The 18,787-nt window shown below is 38.8% G+C and overlaps 3 long non-coding RNA genes across 3 annotated transcripts in view; 2 read left to right on the top strand and 1 right to left on the bottom strand.

Annotated features, from left to right (window-relative positions):
• Positions 1–11,271, top strand: part of LOC140487909 (uncharacterized) — a 105,203-nt gene extending 93,932 nt beyond the window's left edge. The window contains exons 5-6 of the long non-coding RNA XR_011962964.1: positions 7,133–7,209; positions 11,184–11,271. This is a non-coding gene — a long non-coding RNA (uncharacterized lncRNA). The remainder of the gene's footprint in view (positions 1–7,132; positions 7,210–11,183) is intronic.
• The window catches only part of LOC140487912 (uncharacterized), a 199,511-nt gene that overhangs the window by 122,339 nt on the left and 58,385 nt on the right, over positions 1–18,787 (bottom strand). The gene's annotated exons all lie outside the window — the stretch shown is intronic.
• The window catches only part of LOC140487913 (uncharacterized), a 61,248-nt gene continuing 58,757 nt past the window's right edge, over positions 16,297–18,787 (top strand). The window contains exon 1 of the long non-coding RNA XR_011962968.1: positions 16,297–16,379. This is a non-coding gene — a long non-coding RNA (uncharacterized lncRNA). The remainder of the gene's footprint in view (positions 16,380–18,787) is intronic.

An 18,787-nucleotide genomic window follows, 5' to 3' on the forward strand; every position in this document is an offset into this window, starting at 1 on the left:
CAGAAGACTGACTACACAGGATCTGACAAATGCCAGTACATTCCCCAGCTCAGTGCCTGTTCTGCTGGGGCAATACTGTCTGGGCAATGTGTGGACTTGTCACAAACACTGAACTGAGTTTGTGTGATAACCAATCTCTTAGGCCATTTAAGTACTTTGATAAAATCCCTGGTACATGCTGAGTTAATTGGAAAAGGGTTTGTGCAATGCATACTTCAAGGGGACGGAGACACCGGCAAATATAGCATGTTGAACACAATGAAACATCTCAAGACATTATAAAACAAAAGTATGGCACCAAACCACATTAGGAGATGTTAATTCAATGGACAAAAGCTTGGTCAATGAGATAACTTTTAAGGCGTGTCTTAATGGAGGAAAGTAAGTTGGAGTGAAGTGGAAAGGTGTAGGGAGTGAGTGAGAGTTTAGAGTCCGGGCAGCTGAGGGTACAACAACCAATAATGGAGTGATTATGCACAAGAGGCCAGAACTAGAGCCCTCTCAGACAGTTGTGAGCCTGAAGGAGATTACAGCTCAATGGATTAAGAACACATGTAAATGTTCCATTTAATTAAACAACTTAGGAGGTCCCACTCAAAGTCCAGCTGATGTGGTCCTGCAATAAAATTGTGATTTTTTTAAGCATGGGAAACCCATTCTCCAACAAAAGTATAGGTTAAATAGAGGGACAGGATGATGATAAGCTACATCATCTGAGTCTTGAAGCAAGAATTTTGATAAACCTAGTGCCCCACATCCTGTTTAATTTACAACATTACCTCATGATACTGATTAAAGATGCTTTACTGCAAGTGTGTTGGAGCAGCATAGAGGTTGGGAGCACATTGGAATAGGTGAGTTGACAGCTCAGTAGGCTGAGAGAAAAGGATCTCGAGAGAACAGGGGAAAAGGTAGGTGTATGGCTTTGTAAATTAATAATATTAGAACGTTAAAGAGGGTTGATATAACTTCAGGAAACCAGGATATAAAAGCAGTCTGGGTAGAGATCAGGAATGACAAAGGCAAGTGGGAGTTATGTCCAGGCCCCCTAACAATAACCATATGGTAGGACGGGCTATCAAGGAATACACATTGAGAGCTGTCAAAAGGGTACAGGCGATTTTAACTTACATACAGACAGGAAAAAATGAAATGGGTAAAAGCTGAGGAATTTATAGAAGTTTTTGGGATAATGTCTTGACCAGTATCATATGGTACCAACCAGAGAGGATGCTATACTGGACCTGGGTTTTGACCAGCAAATAGAATTAATTACTGACCTTATAGTGTCTTCATAATGAAAGTTACCCTGGATAACAGTGATTATAAATTGTGCACACAGCTCAAGGATGAGTAGTATGGGCCTGAGACAACCATTTTGAATTTAAACAAGAGTAATTTTGATGGCATGAAAGCAGAACGTGAAAGAGAACAGACAATTTAGGCTAGGGGATAAGACAATGCAGGAGCAACGGCAAATATCTCTGGGGATATTTCAAAAAGAACAGAATAGACACATTCCAACAAATAAGAACAATCCAGAGGGACAAACCTGCCACCTGTGCTTAACTAAAAAAAGTCAAACTTATTAACAAACTCAAAGGAAAGGCATAAAATTGTGCAAAGATAGGTTTACTAAACTAATACCTTACGAGCAAAGGCCAGACAGGGGAGACCTGTATCCTCTGGAGTTTAGAAGAGTCAGCGATGATTTAATTGAAACATATAAGATCCTGAGGGGACTTTACTGGGTGGATCTTGAAAGCATGTTTCCTCATGGGGGAGAATCTAGGACTAAGGATCATTGGTTAAAAACAAGGGGTCAACCATGTATGACAGAAGTAAGCAACAAAACATTCTCTCAAAGTTTGAGAGTCTTTGGAATTCACTTGCTCAAAAGGCAATGGATACAGAATATTTCCAATATGTTTTTAAGGCAGAGGTAGGTAGATTCTTGAATATCAAGGAAGTGAAAAATTAACAGGAACATGAAGTTAAATTAGAAAAGCTACAATTTTATTGATTGGTAGAGAAGGCTTGAAGTGATGACTGGTGTATGTTTATATGTAAATACCCTCTGTAGGTGGCACAAAGAGCTCACAGGAGCAAAGAAAAAGCTGATGTCATTGGTAAACAATAGAAAGCAGCAATCAGTCTCGGAGGTGACACTAGAGGAAGTGTGTGCTGTAAAAGTTCTTCAGATTTTCATGTATTTTTAAAATCAAAATGAAAGCACAAAATGGACAAAAGTAGGCTGGGTCTCCCTGTTCCCACTGCAGGCCTCACTGTATTTCTGCCTGTGTAGGATTTCCCTGCCATTCCCACTCCCAATGCTGGCTTGCCCTTTTCCCTATGGAAGTCTCTCCCTTGATCCCCCTTCTGGTGCAGCCTCCTGCAACACCCCCTGCCCTGCCTCCCCCAGTACAGGCCTTCTCTTACCACTCCAGGGAAGGCCTCCCCCTTATCCCATTCCCAGTGCAGGCCTCTCCCCTCATCCTGCTGCTGTCCAACCCCACCCCTTCTAAACCCGTCATTTCTGCATTTGCGCAGACCCACACCCACTCCATCTGAAAGACAGCCATCCTCCCTGCTCCTCTCAGCTTCCAGTCCCTGTCTTGCCACCCTGATCCCCTCAACAGCTGGACACATATTGATGTTTCCTGTGGCCTTTCTTACAATGGTAGATTGATGTCAGAGGTCATGTCTGTGCAAGTACGGTCACCAGTTTGGTGTTTGGGATATTCATTCCATTACTTGGCACCTCGGCGTGAGCCTTTGTGAACAGAAATGAAGATATCTCCCTTTGTCAGAAAAAGAGTGAAGAACTTTCCTTCTCAAAGCTGCTGGAACACTAGATGCCTGGCTCAACTAAGATCTACGTGTGGCAACTACCAGCACAGTTGGAAGTATTCCCACGACAGTACTCTCCATTTTCTGTGATGGAGCATGAAACAAGGGCATAGCAAGGCATATGGTCAGTTTACAACAATTGGTTTCATTTGCCAAGATGCTTTACATTTCTCAAGCCTCTGGCAGCCCTATCTCACAATGGGTGTAAAAGCAGACAGCACTGGAAACACTCGGCAAATCTGGAGGGGAAAAAAAATTACATTTTAATTTTAAAAAGAATTGCACACAGGACTTTAACATTATTTGTCTGCAGTCCCATGTCTGTGACTTATATTTTGTTTTTTTTTATTTCAACATTTCAGTGTGAGTCCTCTGTCCCTTTCAACTTCCAAAAAGATTGTTAATCTTTCTCCAGAAATTCTCATGTCTTGTATCATTTGTCACCCTTGTGTGGTAGTCCCATGAAATTGCCTCCTTTGACTGAAATTTCAATAAAGTGGAGTTTACCATTTTTACCAATAGCGCATGCCTGCACTAAACAGGCATTCTCACTGGGTCATGTAAAAACAAAATACTACAGATGCTGGAGATCTGACTTGAAAACAGAAAGTGCTGGAGAAACTCAGCAAGTCCTGCAGCATCTGTGGAGTGAGAAACAAAGTTAACATTTTGAGTCCAATCATTCAGAGGAGGTTCACCAGGATGTTCCCTGGGATGGAGCACTTCAGTCATGAAGAGACGCTGGATGAGCTCAGCTTGTTTCTTTTGGAGCACAGAGTGTGTGTGTTGGGGAGCGCGGTGAACTGATCAAGTTTTTGTAAGGTTATGAGGGGCATAGTCAGAGTGGATAGAAAGCAGTTGTTCTCCTTAGTCGAAGGGCCAACAATAAAGGAGCACACTTTTAAAGTGAAAAGCAGGAAGTTCAAAGGGGATTTAAGAAAAATGTTTTTTTTCAACCAGAAGCTAGTGGGGATCTGGAATACAATTTCTCAGGGCTAGTTGGGGGTGTGAAATCTTATGACCTTTAAAAACGTACTTGGATGAACACTTGAAGTGTTATAGAATTCAATACTGTGGAAGTAATGCAGGAATATGGGACAGGTGTAGGTGGTAGTGTATTTTTTTGTGGTACAAACTTAATGCACTGAAGGGCTTCTTCTGTACTCTATGATTGTATGTTCCTCTCAACATTTGTTTTTCTGTCCAGAGATAGTGCCAGATCTGCTAAGTATCGCCAGTGTTTTCTATTTTTTTCATTTCCTCATGAAGTTAACACCTTCCATTCATTTACAAGATGCAAGTGTTACTGGCAAGGCTAATGTTTATTAATCCATTATTTTCCTTGATTGAATGGCTTGCCAATCCATTTTAGAATTGAGAGTCAACCACTTGTTGTGGATCTGAAGTCACTTGGCCAGGTAAAATCGACATAATTCTTCCCTGAAGGACGTTTTTCCCAGACAGGAATCCTGTCATTTATGGCATTTGTTATTGGTACCAGCTTTTAATTCCAGATTTTTAAACACTAACCTAATTCAAAATCCACTCCTGCTTTGATGAGGTTTGAACTCCTGTCTCCAAAAGGTTAATTCAGGTCTCTTTCATTAGATTAGATTACTTACAGTGTGGAAACAGGCCCTTCGGCCCACATTGACCCACTGAAGTGCAACCCACCCAGACCCATTCCACTACATTTACCCCTTCACCTAACACTATGGGCAATTTAGCATGGCCAATTCACCTAACCTGCACATTTTTGGATCGTGGGAGGAAACCAGAGCACCTGCAGGAAACTCACGCTGACATGGGGAGAATGTGCAAACTCCACACAGAGAGTCGCCTGAGGCGGGAATTGAACCCGGGTCTCTGGTGCTGTGAGGCAGCAGTGCTAACCACTGTGCCGCCCATGAACATATCCAGGATCATAGCCACAATGCCACAGATACTGCAGAATCCTCTGTATGTTGTGCCGTATGTTCTGATGACAAAGATATAAGCCACTATATAAACTGCAAACTTCCGCAAAATGCAGTAGAACTTCAACCGAGCAGAATTCTTCCTTTTCGGTATTGCTTCTATCGTGACTATATTGACTGATATATCAGAGATTTGTGACTCAGATCTTGTGATTTTTCTTGTCCAGGTTCACTCTGTTCATGAATCAGATTGCAGCAGCCATAATGCTAAGGCACAGCAATCTGATAGATTTCTGCCCAGAGTTCTACTCCTTCGGTGATGTCTGGTCATGCTGATGGAATGCTCAATTTAAGAAACAAGGTAGAAGTTAGCAGAACTGGTTCAACTTCCTCAATGTCAGCACCTCTTTACAAAATTGTGTAAATCACAGCAAACTGTGATAATCTTGAAGACCTCAGCAATTTTGTAAATTTCACCAAAACCTGTCAATGCATGTGAACTTTTGCTAACCCTTTCTGTTATGTCACTTCATCAAGATGAATAATTCTATGCACACCTTGCTGTATTTCTCTTTTGATCTTCTCCATTGGTATCATTAGCATGAGTAGCAATTGACAGTTCGGGTTCGCAGAATAAAGCTATGAAGTCTTTCTGGTGTAGTGTGATGGTGACATACTGTGACAATAATGGCGTTTAATAAAAATTTCCAGCAAAGCAAACAATAATAAATAAGATTCTGTTCTTGTAATCACACATCATCAATAGAAACCCTCTCTCTAAAGAGTCATGATTTGGAGATGCCGGTGTTGGACTGGGGTGTACAAAGTTAAAAATCACACAACACCAGGTTATAATCCAACAGGTTTAATTGGAAGCACATAGCTTTCGGAGCAACACTCCTTCATCAGGTGGTTGTGGACGGCTTGATCGTAACAGAATTTATAGCAAAAATTTGCAGTATGATGTAACTGAAGTTATACATTAAAAAATTGATTGTCTGTTAAGCCTTTCATCTGTTAGAATACAGTGATAGTTTCACTTCTTTCATGTGTAAATCACAAAACCCTTTGTTTTTAAAAGTTGCAGCTAACCCGAGAATGCAACTTTTAAAAACAAAGGGTTTTGTGATTTACACATGAAAGAAGTGAAACTATGACTGTATTCTAACAGATGAAAGGCTTAACAGACAATCAATTTTTCAATGTATAACTTCAGTTACATCATACTGCACATTTTTGCTATAAATTCTGTTACGATCAAGCCCTCCACAATCATCTGATGGAGGAGCATCGCTCCGAAAGCTAGTGTGCTTCCAATTAAATCTGTTGGACTATAACCTGGTGTTGTGTGATTTTTAACTCTCTAAAGAGGGTAGCATTGACGGAAAGGCCCAAAGGGCTTTTGAACAAAGTTAATAATATTTTTCACTTTGAAGAGGTAGCAAGTTCATACAACAGATATAAGAGTGCAAGTTATGTTGGCACTACCACTTAATTTGAATCAGGTCAGTCTCCAAGTAAAGGTATCAGTTACCTACATTAGGCACTGATTGGTTTAAGTTTGGGAGATTTGATGTTTATTCCCTGCTGTTGTCTGAAAGTCCACTGTGACAATGCAAAGGTAGTTGTCACCTTGACAAACACTGGCATTGCTGAAACTGGCAGCTTCTGGTCTGGCTGTAGACATTTCATCCCAACCTTCTTTAGGTGTAATTTGCTGAGAAAATGGTTTAAAACTGCAATCAATCACTCAGTTGGCATAGGTAGGCACAAGACATTGGGTAAACCCTTGTTACGACATGGGGTAAACCCTCCTGCTTAATTTAAACTGGCAACACAAAGAAGATTTATCCTGTGCTGTAATCTGTGATAATTCGAGAGGCCAAGAACTTGTTAAAGTAAAAGCAATAACTTTTTCTTAAAGTCTAACAAAGAATCATTAACTAACAACTATTTACAACTCCTTCCTCTAATCTATCTTATATCTTCCCTTCTATAATACTAGTCCGATTAAAAATCCCGAGTAAGATTTACAAAACAAAACTTCTTAATTCAAAACCAGGCAGCTTTCGGTTCTTCTCTGTATTCCTGTCTTCTTTTCTTCTTCTTGGGGATTCTGCTTCACGGGTTATTGATTTATAAAAGCATCTTTAAGAGAGCTATTTTTTGGGCAGTCTCCACATGCTGACTTGGCAGTTCTCCTCCTAACTGTTCAATTTTCCCAGTGTAATACCCCCAAAGCATCGGATTGTGTCATTGGCTTTTAAGATTGTCAATATAGAAATTCAAACTTGATTGGAGTTTGGTATTTTGGGGGGTATAATTTAAACTGATTGGCCTAAATTGAATCTGTTTTTTGTTTCCAGGCAACCAACTACCCTAGCTACCCCAGCAGCTTGAGAACACTTGATGCTGTCACTGCTAGCTTTTAGCTTTCGTGAAGGTACAGTATACTCACATCTTTATAACACCTCCCCCCTTAAGAAAACAATGAACTATCGTAATGAAAAGATGGCTTCATTGTTTTCTTCTTTTTTTTTAACCCATTACCCTGACATACGGGTAACCTTAATGTAAGTTCACCTTAACATCTTCCCATCTACCTGTATATATCTAACATCAAATAAATGTTATAAATCAAACAAATCTCATCTAAACTTTATCAGTTAAATCCGTGATAACACATCTATGATTACACTCTTACGACCCACAACATGTATGATTTTTAAATGAAAAGTTTGTAACACAAGACTCCAACAAAATAGTCTCATATTCTTGTCTTTAAAGTATTCTAGGAATGTAAGCAGATTGTTATCAGTGTACACTACCACCTCTGACACATTGTTCGTGACATAAACATTAAAATGTTGTATGAGGCCAGTACCAAACTCAATAATTCTTTTTTGATCGTGGAGTATTTCCTCTGGTGGACATTGATCTTCTTCAAAAAGTAACCAACTGGCAGTTCAATCCCATCCTCATCTTCCTGTAGGAGTACAGCTCCAACTCCAATGTCACTAGCATCGATGGCAACTTTAAAAGGTTTTGAAAAGTTTGGTGTAGCTAAAGCTGGTTTGGTTGTTAATATGGCTTTCAAATGGTTGAATGCCTCCTGACATTGTTCTAGCAACTGAATCGTTTGTGGTCTTCTTCAGCAAATTAGTTAACAGTGCCACTAATCCAAAGAATCGAAGAATTGATTGTGGAAATTCCTTGATGCCTTTTGTCTTTGCGATCTGTGGCATCAGCCTTCCATGACTGATGTTATGTCTCAAGAATGTCACCTCTATTTTCACGAATTCTGTTTTATTTAAATTTATCACCAGTTTTGCTTCTCGTCATCATTCAAAGAGCTCTGCCAACTGTACCATGTGATCTTTCCAGGACTTACTAAAGATCACTACATTATCCAAATAGACCGCACAGTTTGTTAACTCAGCCACAACTCTGTTCATGAGTCTTTGGAATGCAGCGGGGACATTCTTCATTCCAAAAGGAATCACTTTAAACTGATATAGCCCATTTGGGGTTGCAAACTCAGATATTTCTTTTGCCGACTCTGATAAAGATACCTATGGTGACCACGCATTAAGTCCAACTTGGTGATGTAACTGGTTTGTCTGACTTTCGCAATCCAGTCCTCCAATCAAGGAGTTGGATATGAGTCCGATTTTGTAACGGTCTTGACCTTCTGATAATCCACACAGAATTGTTGAGTCCCATCCAGTTTGGGAACGAAGACGATCACTCTGGCTTGGTTCAATGATGTCCGCATCGAACATGGCCTCCACCTCCATCCAGACCTGCCTGGCTTTGAGAGGACTAAGATGATAAGACGTTGTTTAATCGGAGCAATATCCCCTCCATCTACGTCATGTACAATAGTCCTCCCCATCTGATTTGTACACATGTCCTTACACTGCAGTAACAAATCTTTCAACTGCATTCTATGCTGCTGAGACATAGGTTACCATTATAACCTATCCCACTCCTCAAGGACTTCTTCATTTTTTAATCTATTTTGAGGCACCTCAAAATCCATATTGCCTGGATTTAATTCTTCACTCTGAAGTTCAAAAACCTGTTTCTCCAGTTCTTTCTCTCAAGTATAATTCAGTTTCAACATGTTCACATGACATACTGGATACCTTTCTTTTCTACTGGTATCTTTATTATATAGTTCACCTGACTCAACTTTTTCTCAATTTGATAGGGGCCACTAAACCTGGCTTTAAGTGGATCTCCTATCACTGGTAACAGTACTAACACATCGTCCCCTTGAGAAAATATCTGCATCTCAGAGCTTTTATCTGCCACCTGCTTCATTCTATACTGTGCCTTCTTTAGGTGCTGTTTAGCTAACTCACCTACTCTATTTAATCTGTCCCTCACCTCTGATACATAACCTAAGTATGAGATCTCCAACTTTGATCCTAACAATTTTTCTTTAATTAATTTCAAAGGGTCTCTCACTTCATTACCGAATATCAACTCGAAGGGAGTGGACTGAGTAGATTCATTTGGGGCATCTCTAATGACAAACAATACTAAGATACCACTTTTAGTTTTCAGGAGGGGACCTACACAATCAATTATAACTCATGTGAAAGGTTCTTCAAATGTGGGAATTGGCAACAAAGGTGCTGGTTTTATTACCTCATGTGGCTTATCTACCATTTGGCAGGTATGACATGTACAGCAAAGGTTAACCACATCATTGTGCATTCTAGGCCAATAAAAATGTTTTGTACCTTAGCCTGAATCTTTCATACCCCGAGGTGATCTCCTACAGGTAGTTCATGTGCTAACCAGAACACCTCCTGTCTGTTCCAGCAATACAATCTGGTGTACTTCGGCCCATTTCTCCTCTGCACTAACCTGCTGTGGTCTCCATTTCCGTCTTAAGGTTCTATCTTTCAGATAATAACCCTTCAGAATATTCTCTGCCTCCTTTTAGGGGTACACATCCACACATACGTCTTTTATCGTCCTGTCTTGCTGTTGCAAGTCTCTCAGTCTTTCAGGACTAAACACTTCTGTCTGACCCTCTATCTGTTCAGGTTTTTCCTGCACCATTGCATCAAACAGCATATCCACTAACTGACCTTCAACTCCTTCATCTTTCTCTTTACTTTTCGCTTCGTGCTGGGACTTATGACAGTGGGATCTGGTTTCCACACAGTCTGGGAAAATACCAGGATATTTCTGTTTTAATTTCTCAGTTTCTTGGTCTTCCTTGGGCTTCTCCACAACAAGGGGTGTCACCTCCCACCTTAAAACCTGCCAAATCATTCCCAAGAACAAATTGAATTCCAGGAACTGACACTCTGTCAATCATTCCCCCTGTAACTTCCCCAGTCTTAAGTTGGCACTCCAACCTGATCTGACATAGGAGAATGCTAAATGTCTGTCCATCTATCCCACAAATTATCACACTCTCGGGTAACTGATCAGAAAAAGTGCATTTTTACTCATCCCTTACTATCAGTGACTGGTTACATTCTGTATCTCGCAAAATTATAACTTCTTGTCCTTCTCCCACTGTTCTTTCTGAGTAAACTTTACCCACAGAGGTGAATTCTTTGTAGAGATCAGATACGAACTCCATACCCAGCCTAGGTTGTGCACTCTGCTGCAGCTCCTCAGCTCTTTTTGGGGTCTCCTTTACTACCTTCACTAATGGCTTAGCTTCTTTTCCTACATCTTTTCAAAATTAGACAAATTGTCTCACCTACATTTTATTTAAAGATCTAGGACAATAACCTACAAGTGTTTAAATCTGCTGGGAATTTTCATACCCCTAAATCTATTCAAATCTGCCTAAACCAGTTCAAATCCTGAAGGTGAGCCCCCAACCTGTTATGACACGGGATAAACCCTCCTGCTTGATTTAAACACAGAAAAGATTTATCCTGTGCTGTAATCTGTGAAAATTTGAGAGGCTAAGTACTTGTTAAAGTGAAAGTCACAATTTTATTGCCTGAAGTCCAACAGAGAATAATTAACTATTTACAACTCCTTCCTCGGACCTGTCTTCCCTTCTATAATACTAGTCCGATATAAATCCCGATTAAGATTTACAAAACAGAACGTCTTATCTCAAAACCAGGCAGCTTTCAGTTCTTCTCTGTATTCCTGTCTTCTTTTCGCCTTCTTCGGGATTTTACTTCACAGGTTACTGATCAATAAAATCACCTTGAAGAGAGCTATTTTTCAGGCAGTCTCTATATGCTGGTGACTTGGCAGTTCTCCTCCCAACTGCTCAATTTTCACGGTCTTATACCTCCAAAGCATTAGATTGTGTAATTGGCTTTTAAGATTGTTAATATACTAAGTTCAAACTTGATTGGAGTTTGGTATTTTTGAGGGGTATAATTTAAACTGAATGGTCTAATTCAATTCTATTTTTGTCTCCAGGCAACAGCTACCTTAGCTACCCAAGTAGCCAGACAACATGTTACATTGTATCTTATTGAGAACACTTGATGCTGAGACTGCTAGTTTTTAACTCTCTTAAAGGTACAGTACATCCACATCTTCATAACACACTAGATATTAGGCTGTGGGCTTCACTTAGATGAGACTGTGAGCTTCAGAATGCCATAAACATGCCCAACCTTTCTGCGATAAAGATAGCTTTGGTTTCAGGCATCTGCATCACAGATCCTCGTGGAGATACCCTTATAAGAAAGTTATCAGCAGAGAAGGATGGCAGTTGGTCAAGGGAGAAGTCATTAAAAGGAGTCATGAAGAGGAAAAGGACCAAATGGGGGAGGGACAAACAATTGGAAAGGAACAGTAGGCCCCATAAGACAGCCAATAGTGTAATTGAAATAGCATCATAGATTTATATTTTGTCATTGTGCCCTAGAAATAAAGAAACAGTCTTAAAAGAAATTCTTTAGGCTGCTATTGATATAGCAATTGAATGCATAAACTAAAGCAATGCTTTGTCAAAACTTTATTTTTAGGCCTTTCCAAGGGACTGGGTTATTATAAGGTGCACCAGGCACCTAAAGACAACTGAAGTCATTCTCCATCCATTCTGACCCACAAGTGAGCCCACCAAAGATTTATAGAATAGCTTGAAATTGTAGAGTTAGTAATACTTATGAATGATGTATTCATGTTGCCACAAAGTGAAAACTCCAGGCTGTTTTTAAATTTAACAATTCATGTAAAATCTGACAATATGCAAAAGGCATCAATCAATATTACAACAATATTCTTGTTCAGGGAATAACATAATCATAGTTGATGTAGGTTTCTTAATAAAAGGGAATTATATCAATTTTTTGTATTCGCTAATCCCATTAAGAAGGAGCACTTTGTGTTCACATCTGTCTCTATTTTGTTCTCCATGTAGTTCTTTGTTTGTTCTTACTATTTCCTTATTGTAATGAGAGGTACTAATTCCAGGGTATTTAAAACCAATGTACCATATAATTCTTTTTAATTAAGGGACTAAACAGACGTTGGGATTTGCCAGGTAAAACAAAATAAAGCTCCATTAAGCACAGTCTATAGTCTTTGAACTAAAATTTTGACATGGACTGCAAATGTTTCTCAAACTAATGTGAGAAGCAGGAACATTAGGAACGCAATCTTAGTGCATTCCTTTGTGCAGGTTAAAATGAGCATGGTTTAGAGTCAGCAGTGTTTCCAGTTCCCTCGGTCCCAATACAAACGCTGTAATTTATCCAGAGAAAGGACTCCCTGAGTCCAAAACTCAGGATGGCTGAAAATAAATGAAGCAACTTGATTACATACGTTCTGTGTAGCAAATGACACAGCCACATGGCTCAATGGCTGCTTGCACATCATGAGAAGGTGGAGATTGTCAGATATCAATGACAACAAACTGGACACTTTTTTTTCCTTGAATACTGATTAGAAACTGCTGCAGTGTTATCAGCTCTTCTTGCCTTGCCCATTGTAAGACTGAACTAAATAAGCTTTTATTTGCCTTGCCAATGTAGTCCTTCAATTAGAATGGTACAGTTCATTCTTAATATCCTAAATAACATTAGCTATTAATACCTGCTGTGAAGAAGATAAGAATACGTTCCATGGACGACGGTCAATGATTAATTAAACATTAAGAGCCAACAGTTGGTCAAGTATATGGATGACAGGAGGTGGGGGGTGGAAAAGAGGTCTACTTCACTTTAAAAAATTCTAAGGCAGATAGTAATGGATTAAATATGAACAAATGCATTAATTTGTACAGACTCAATCAATTCATAACTCCTGAAACTTGTAACTTAATTATGAGCAAAGAAATGGACAGCCTTATTCAGAATTAGTGGCTTGAAAGAATATTCTGTCTTCTTATTTTTAAGCTTGCTGAAGTCCATTCACTTTGAAGACTAACTATCCCATTGTGCTCTGTGAAGATTGCAATTTCAGGACAAATTTTTAATAGTCTTTGTATAACATGTACAGCTGGGAACATGTTTTGACGTGGGATTAGATGACTACCTCCCAATAATTACAAAGAGCAAGGTGATTGAGATTGATGGCATGCTGATTTAGGTACAGTCAAAGCACTTCCTCGACTTTAAATTTAGTTATGTAATCTTCTCCATTTTCATTATATGTTAGTTCAATTATAAAATACTAATAGCAAATTGGAGGGAAATATTGGAATAATTTATCAGATTGTTTCCACAATTTTATTGATAATAAGTATTTTTCTATTAAAAACGTTTTATAGTATCATAAAGTCAATTATTATTGCTTGACAATGCTGTAAAGCATTAATCAACATTAACAGTATGTTTATCATTACTGCCATGATGTATATACTTGAATGACAGCTAGGAAACCAGACAAATGTTTATATTTTCAAAATATTCATATAGATTTGTCGATTGTACTCAATGTTTTGTCAAACACCACATTCTGGGGTAGTGAATTTCATAGATTCACAACCCTTTTGAAAGAAGTCATTTCTCCTCATCTCTGTTTTAAAATCTGCTACGTCTTATCCTAAAGCTCTCATTCTAGATTGACCCACAAGGAGATACATCTTTTCTAGATCAAATTTGTCAATCTCCTTTAGCATCTTAGATCTCTCAATTCAATTGCCTCTCATTCTTCTAAACTTCAGAGACCAAACAGCTAAACGCTTCATATCACAAATGCTCATCTCTGAAATCAATCTGCTGAACCTCTTCTGAACTGCCTCCAGTGCATCTACATCCCTCCTCAACTAAAGGAATCAAAATTGTACACAATATGTTTATGTTTATGTTTTCTATTTCCCACACAAATACTTCCCAAACAAACAATTAAGACATTTATGCAAGGATATTTGTAGGAAGTTGATCCATTTTAAAAGACACATTTTTAGAAGAGGAAGTATTCATGTAGTAATTTCAAAACTTTGAATCTAAAGTTTTCAGAAAGGAGACTGTTTGAACTTTAGATAAAGTTGTCTGGGTGGAAAATCTGATTTCAGTCATTGTGAATTAAGTTATAAGTAAAGATAAAATATACTACATGTTTTTAGTTGGGTAGAGGTAGAATATGAAGTAATTTGTTTTTGAAATTATCTGTGTATTGACAAAGTTGATATAGCTCATTCTTTGCAAGAGAAAAGATTTCAAATATCAGAGATATTAGTTTGAAAATGAGGAAGATTATTGGAAATTGGCCATTGTTATGAAAAGTGGGTTAAACTTATGGGCAAAAAAACTACAAAAGTAAGCAAATCATGGTAATATAATAAACGAGTTCAAGTAGCGTCAAGGGAAGTTGCTGAAAAGTGTTTGATTTAAAGAATATGTCAAAAATTAATTTCTCGCCAGTCAAAATGAAACTTGCGTTTTCCTTACACCTGAAGATTATTTTGCACTAAGTTGACTTCATATGTCAATATGCATAGGGTGGAATCATTTCAGAAGTAAACTTTAGCAGTTTATTCAAATATAGAGCACATAAAGAGAAATTCCAGTTTATTCATAAAAATGTTTTAAATTTTAACTCACAAGAACATTCGCTGTGCATCCCTAATGTGTTTTATGATTGGCTGAAACTGAATTGCTTTGACTAAAATTGTTGCCATGAAGATGCAATTTGTGCCAAATAATGATGTTTAATCCATTGTCTAGAAATGTGAATTGACTGCTAAAAACAAAGGTATGAATTTTTACCACAGTCGGAGTGGCTATGGCTTAGTCAAAATAATGCCAGAGGTCTGAATCTGGAAGTCACTACTCAAACTTGGCAGGCCCTCATTTCCCCCAGAAGGGATCAAGGTGGGTTACTGTTATACATCCATGATTCACCAATTGAAAGGTAGTCATTTTTACTCATGGAAACATGACTTGAGAGCTTCAACATGACAGGAGAAGGTAGGAAGTTGCTGGAGTTCTTTGGAGAGGTAAAGTGCCTTTTGTGAAAGTTAAGGTGCCCTTGAGAAAGACATTATGTCCACTGGGAGAGGTTAAATGCCCTTTGGGATTGTTCAAAGTCAACATGAATGTGCATATTAAATCGATAAGTTCACTGGAAATGTCAAGTTTATTGGAGCTGTCGAATCATTTAAAGTCATTTCAATCTCCTGGGTTATAATTTTTTTTAAAGATACCATCTGAATTTAAAAGAGAATGTTATTTCACTCTTTCTGCTGAAATAGATTGGGTCTATCAATAAAGGATTTATGTTGCATGACTGATTTCACAAACCTAATATGATTACAGTGGAGTGCCTGCCTGTCCACAGATTGTTTGACAGTTCTGAGCACTAACAAAGCTTATGAAGTGGGGCCTTGTTTTCATCAGTGATTATATAGTTGAGTGGAGTTAAATGATATGTCTAAATGCTGGGAGTTTTGTTTCCAAAATAGTGATTTTCATTGATAGGTATTTAAAACTTTACATAAAAAGAGCTATAGGATGGGTAAAGTGACATAGTTTGGCAGGGCATGTATAAAGGGCCATAGAGTTGGGTAGAAGGACGTAAGTTGATATTGTGGCTTTGAGGTGTCTTGAAGTGGTGGGTGATCTGTTATAATGATGGTAGTTTTGGAAGGGATACGATAGCCTACATCACTTAAGAAGAGTTGTTAAAGTTTATTCAACATTCTAAGAGCTATTTTCACTCTTAAAGTTAGCTTGAAGTCGATATAATATGATCTTTCTTCACAGCCTTATCATCATATCATCTCTTACATCACTGCTGACAAAAGCCTACTGGTCACATGCCTCCGCCAATTCACCACCTTGGCAAAATATTTACATTCTCCTAACTCACCACCACAAGTCTCTGTTTCTGTGGAAAGCAAGTTACAGTGGTTTCACTAGTTTCTTCGTATGTGTTTACATTTCCCTTAGAGGTGGTGGGGATTCGTATTTTCCAAGTGGTCATTTGCACTCTGTAAATTATTGTTTGTGTCATCAGAGAATGTCATGTTGTCTTCCTCAAGTCTGGATAACTAGTCCATCCTAATAATTTTTTTTTTCTCATTGTAACTAAGGAGCTTCGACTTTGTCTTATAATGCCATTGTCCTTTTCCGCAGGATATGACCTTGGTTGTTAGGTTTTCATTATGGCTGCCTTACCAACGTTAATCTTGGATCCAGATTGTCTCTCCGGTGTGGAGCTCTGGTAGGTCATAAGCTCTACAATGATGAACCAACTTGAGAGTTCGACCTGCTTGAAATTTGTGCTTTCCTGGTTTTGGTGCACTTTTACTTTTGTGCCTGACATATTGTACAGTCTCAACTAATTTTATTTTTTATAAAACCTCTCTATCAACTTGAATAAAGACTCTTCTGTTTTCTTGCTTCAGCTTGTATTGTTAACCTCACAATTTTCCCAAAAGTCATTTCTGTTAACTGTAAAAAAAAAGTGTTTCTTCCAAAGCACTGAGCATACTCAAATCTTTATGTACTTATATGCTAAATGATGTAGGTCATAAATTTTCCCTATGTTTATATTTCACAAAATATATGAAGCACATTTTGGAAGTGATGGTTTCTTCATCTACCCTATCTTGCTAAAACTGTGGAAATGTGATGAATTAATATCAACAGACCCTATTTAATATAACGATTTACAAAGGGTGGTAAGAGAGGACAGGCTGCTACTGCTTCTACAGACTCAAATTCCAGTACTACGTGATCTGGCGTCACTGTAATGTAGTTCAAAAATACCTTTCTTTCACACATGCTCAGTCATTACTTTATTAAACTTACGTTGTCTTCATCTTTAAATTGTAAATAACAAGTCCATCAGAATCAGCCTGAATCCATCCAAGTCACAAAATTATGGACTGTTTATTCTTTTACCTTTTCTTTCATATAGACCCAAATTTGGCCAAACCACACTTCCCCACTCTGTAATTAGTATTTAGAGTATAAAGTAATAGAGTTCGGCAGTGCCAAATAAAAACCCTTTGGCTCATTGAGTCTGTGCTAGTCAAAAACAAGCACCACGTTCTTTAAATATTTTCCAGCAATTGGTCCACAGTCTTGTATGCCTTGGCATCTCCAGAATACCTTTAAATACTTTTTAAGTGTTAAAAGAGTTCCTGCCTTAATCATCCTTACAGACAGCAAGTTCCAGATCCCCATCACCCATTGAATGGAGAAGAATTTTCCTCACATCTACTCCTGCCCCTTAACTTCAGTTTATGCCTCTGATCATACAGTCATACAGCACAGAAACCTGCCCTTCAGCCCACCATGTATATGTCGACCAATAAACACCAAACTACACTGATCCCGTTTACCTTCACTTGGTCCATAGCCGATTGGGCCCTGGCATTCTAAGTGCTCACCAGATGTTGTTAAATGTTGTGAGAGTACCTGCCTCCACCATCCTCCATATTTTTACCACCCTCTGGATGAAAAACAATTTCCTCATACCTCCTCTAAACAACTTACTCCTCACCTTAAGCTTGTGCCGTCTAGTCATAGATACATCTGCCATGGTAAAAGGATTCTCACTGTCGAACCCTCTCATAAATTTGTATATCTCAGTCAGGTCCCCCCTTCAGCTTCCCCTGCTCCATTGACATCAAACCCAGATGATCAGTCTGTCCTCATAACTGAGACTTTTCATCACAGGCAACAGCTTGATGAATCTCCATTACACCCTCTCCAATGCAATCACATCTGTCTGAATGTGTGGCAACTAGAATTGCACACAATACTCCATTTGTGGCCTAAACAATATTTCATAAAGTTGTAACAGGACTTCCTTGTTGCAATTTCCATGTCCTGGCTAATAAAGGCAAGCATCCCATATGCTTTCTTCACCATCCTGTCCTACCTGTGCTGACATCTTTAGGAACCTGTAGACTTATACACCAAGGTCCCTTTGTTCCTCATTACTTCCTAGGAACCAACTATTTATTGTGTATATCCATCCCTTATTAAACCTCCCAAAATGCATCACCTCAGAATTAAAAAGATTAAATTTCATCTGTCTTTACTCTGCCCAATTCACTGTTGCCAGCCTCAGGCAACTGTCTGTGTGGAGTTTGCACATTCTCCCCGCATCTGCGTGGGTTTCCTCCGGGTGCTCCGGTTTCCTCCCACAATCCAAAGATGTGCAGGTTAGGTGAATTGGCCATGCTAAATTGCCCATAGTGTTAGGTACATTAATCAGAGGGAAATGGGCCTGGGTGGGTTACTCTTTGGAGGGTCGGTGTGGACTGGTTGTGCCGAAGGGCCTGTTTCCACACTGTAGGGAATCTAATCTAATCTAATCTAAATATCAGAATATTGATCAATATTCCTCCTCAATATCAATAACACCAACAATTTTGCTCTCATCTGTAAACTTATTAATTATACCCTCTACATTCACCTCCAAGTTGTTAACATACCCACCAATAAGCAAGGATTCCAGCACCAATCCCTGTCGTACAATTACAAAGCAACGCTGCACCATTACACATAGCCTCCTATTTGTAAACTATTTTTGGATCCAGTTTACCAACTTGTGTTGGATCCCATAGACAGTTACCTTTTGGACTAGTCTTCCATGTGGATCCTTGTCAAAGGGCT

The sequence above is a fragment of the Chiloscyllium punctatum genome, chromosome 17, assembly GCF_047496795.1.
Source record: "Chiloscyllium punctatum isolate Juve2018m chromosome 17, sChiPun1.3, whole genome shotgun sequence".
NCBI classification, from domain to species: Eukaryota; Metazoa; Chordata; class Chondrichthyes; order Orectolobiformes; family Hemiscylliidae; genus Chiloscyllium; species Chiloscyllium punctatum.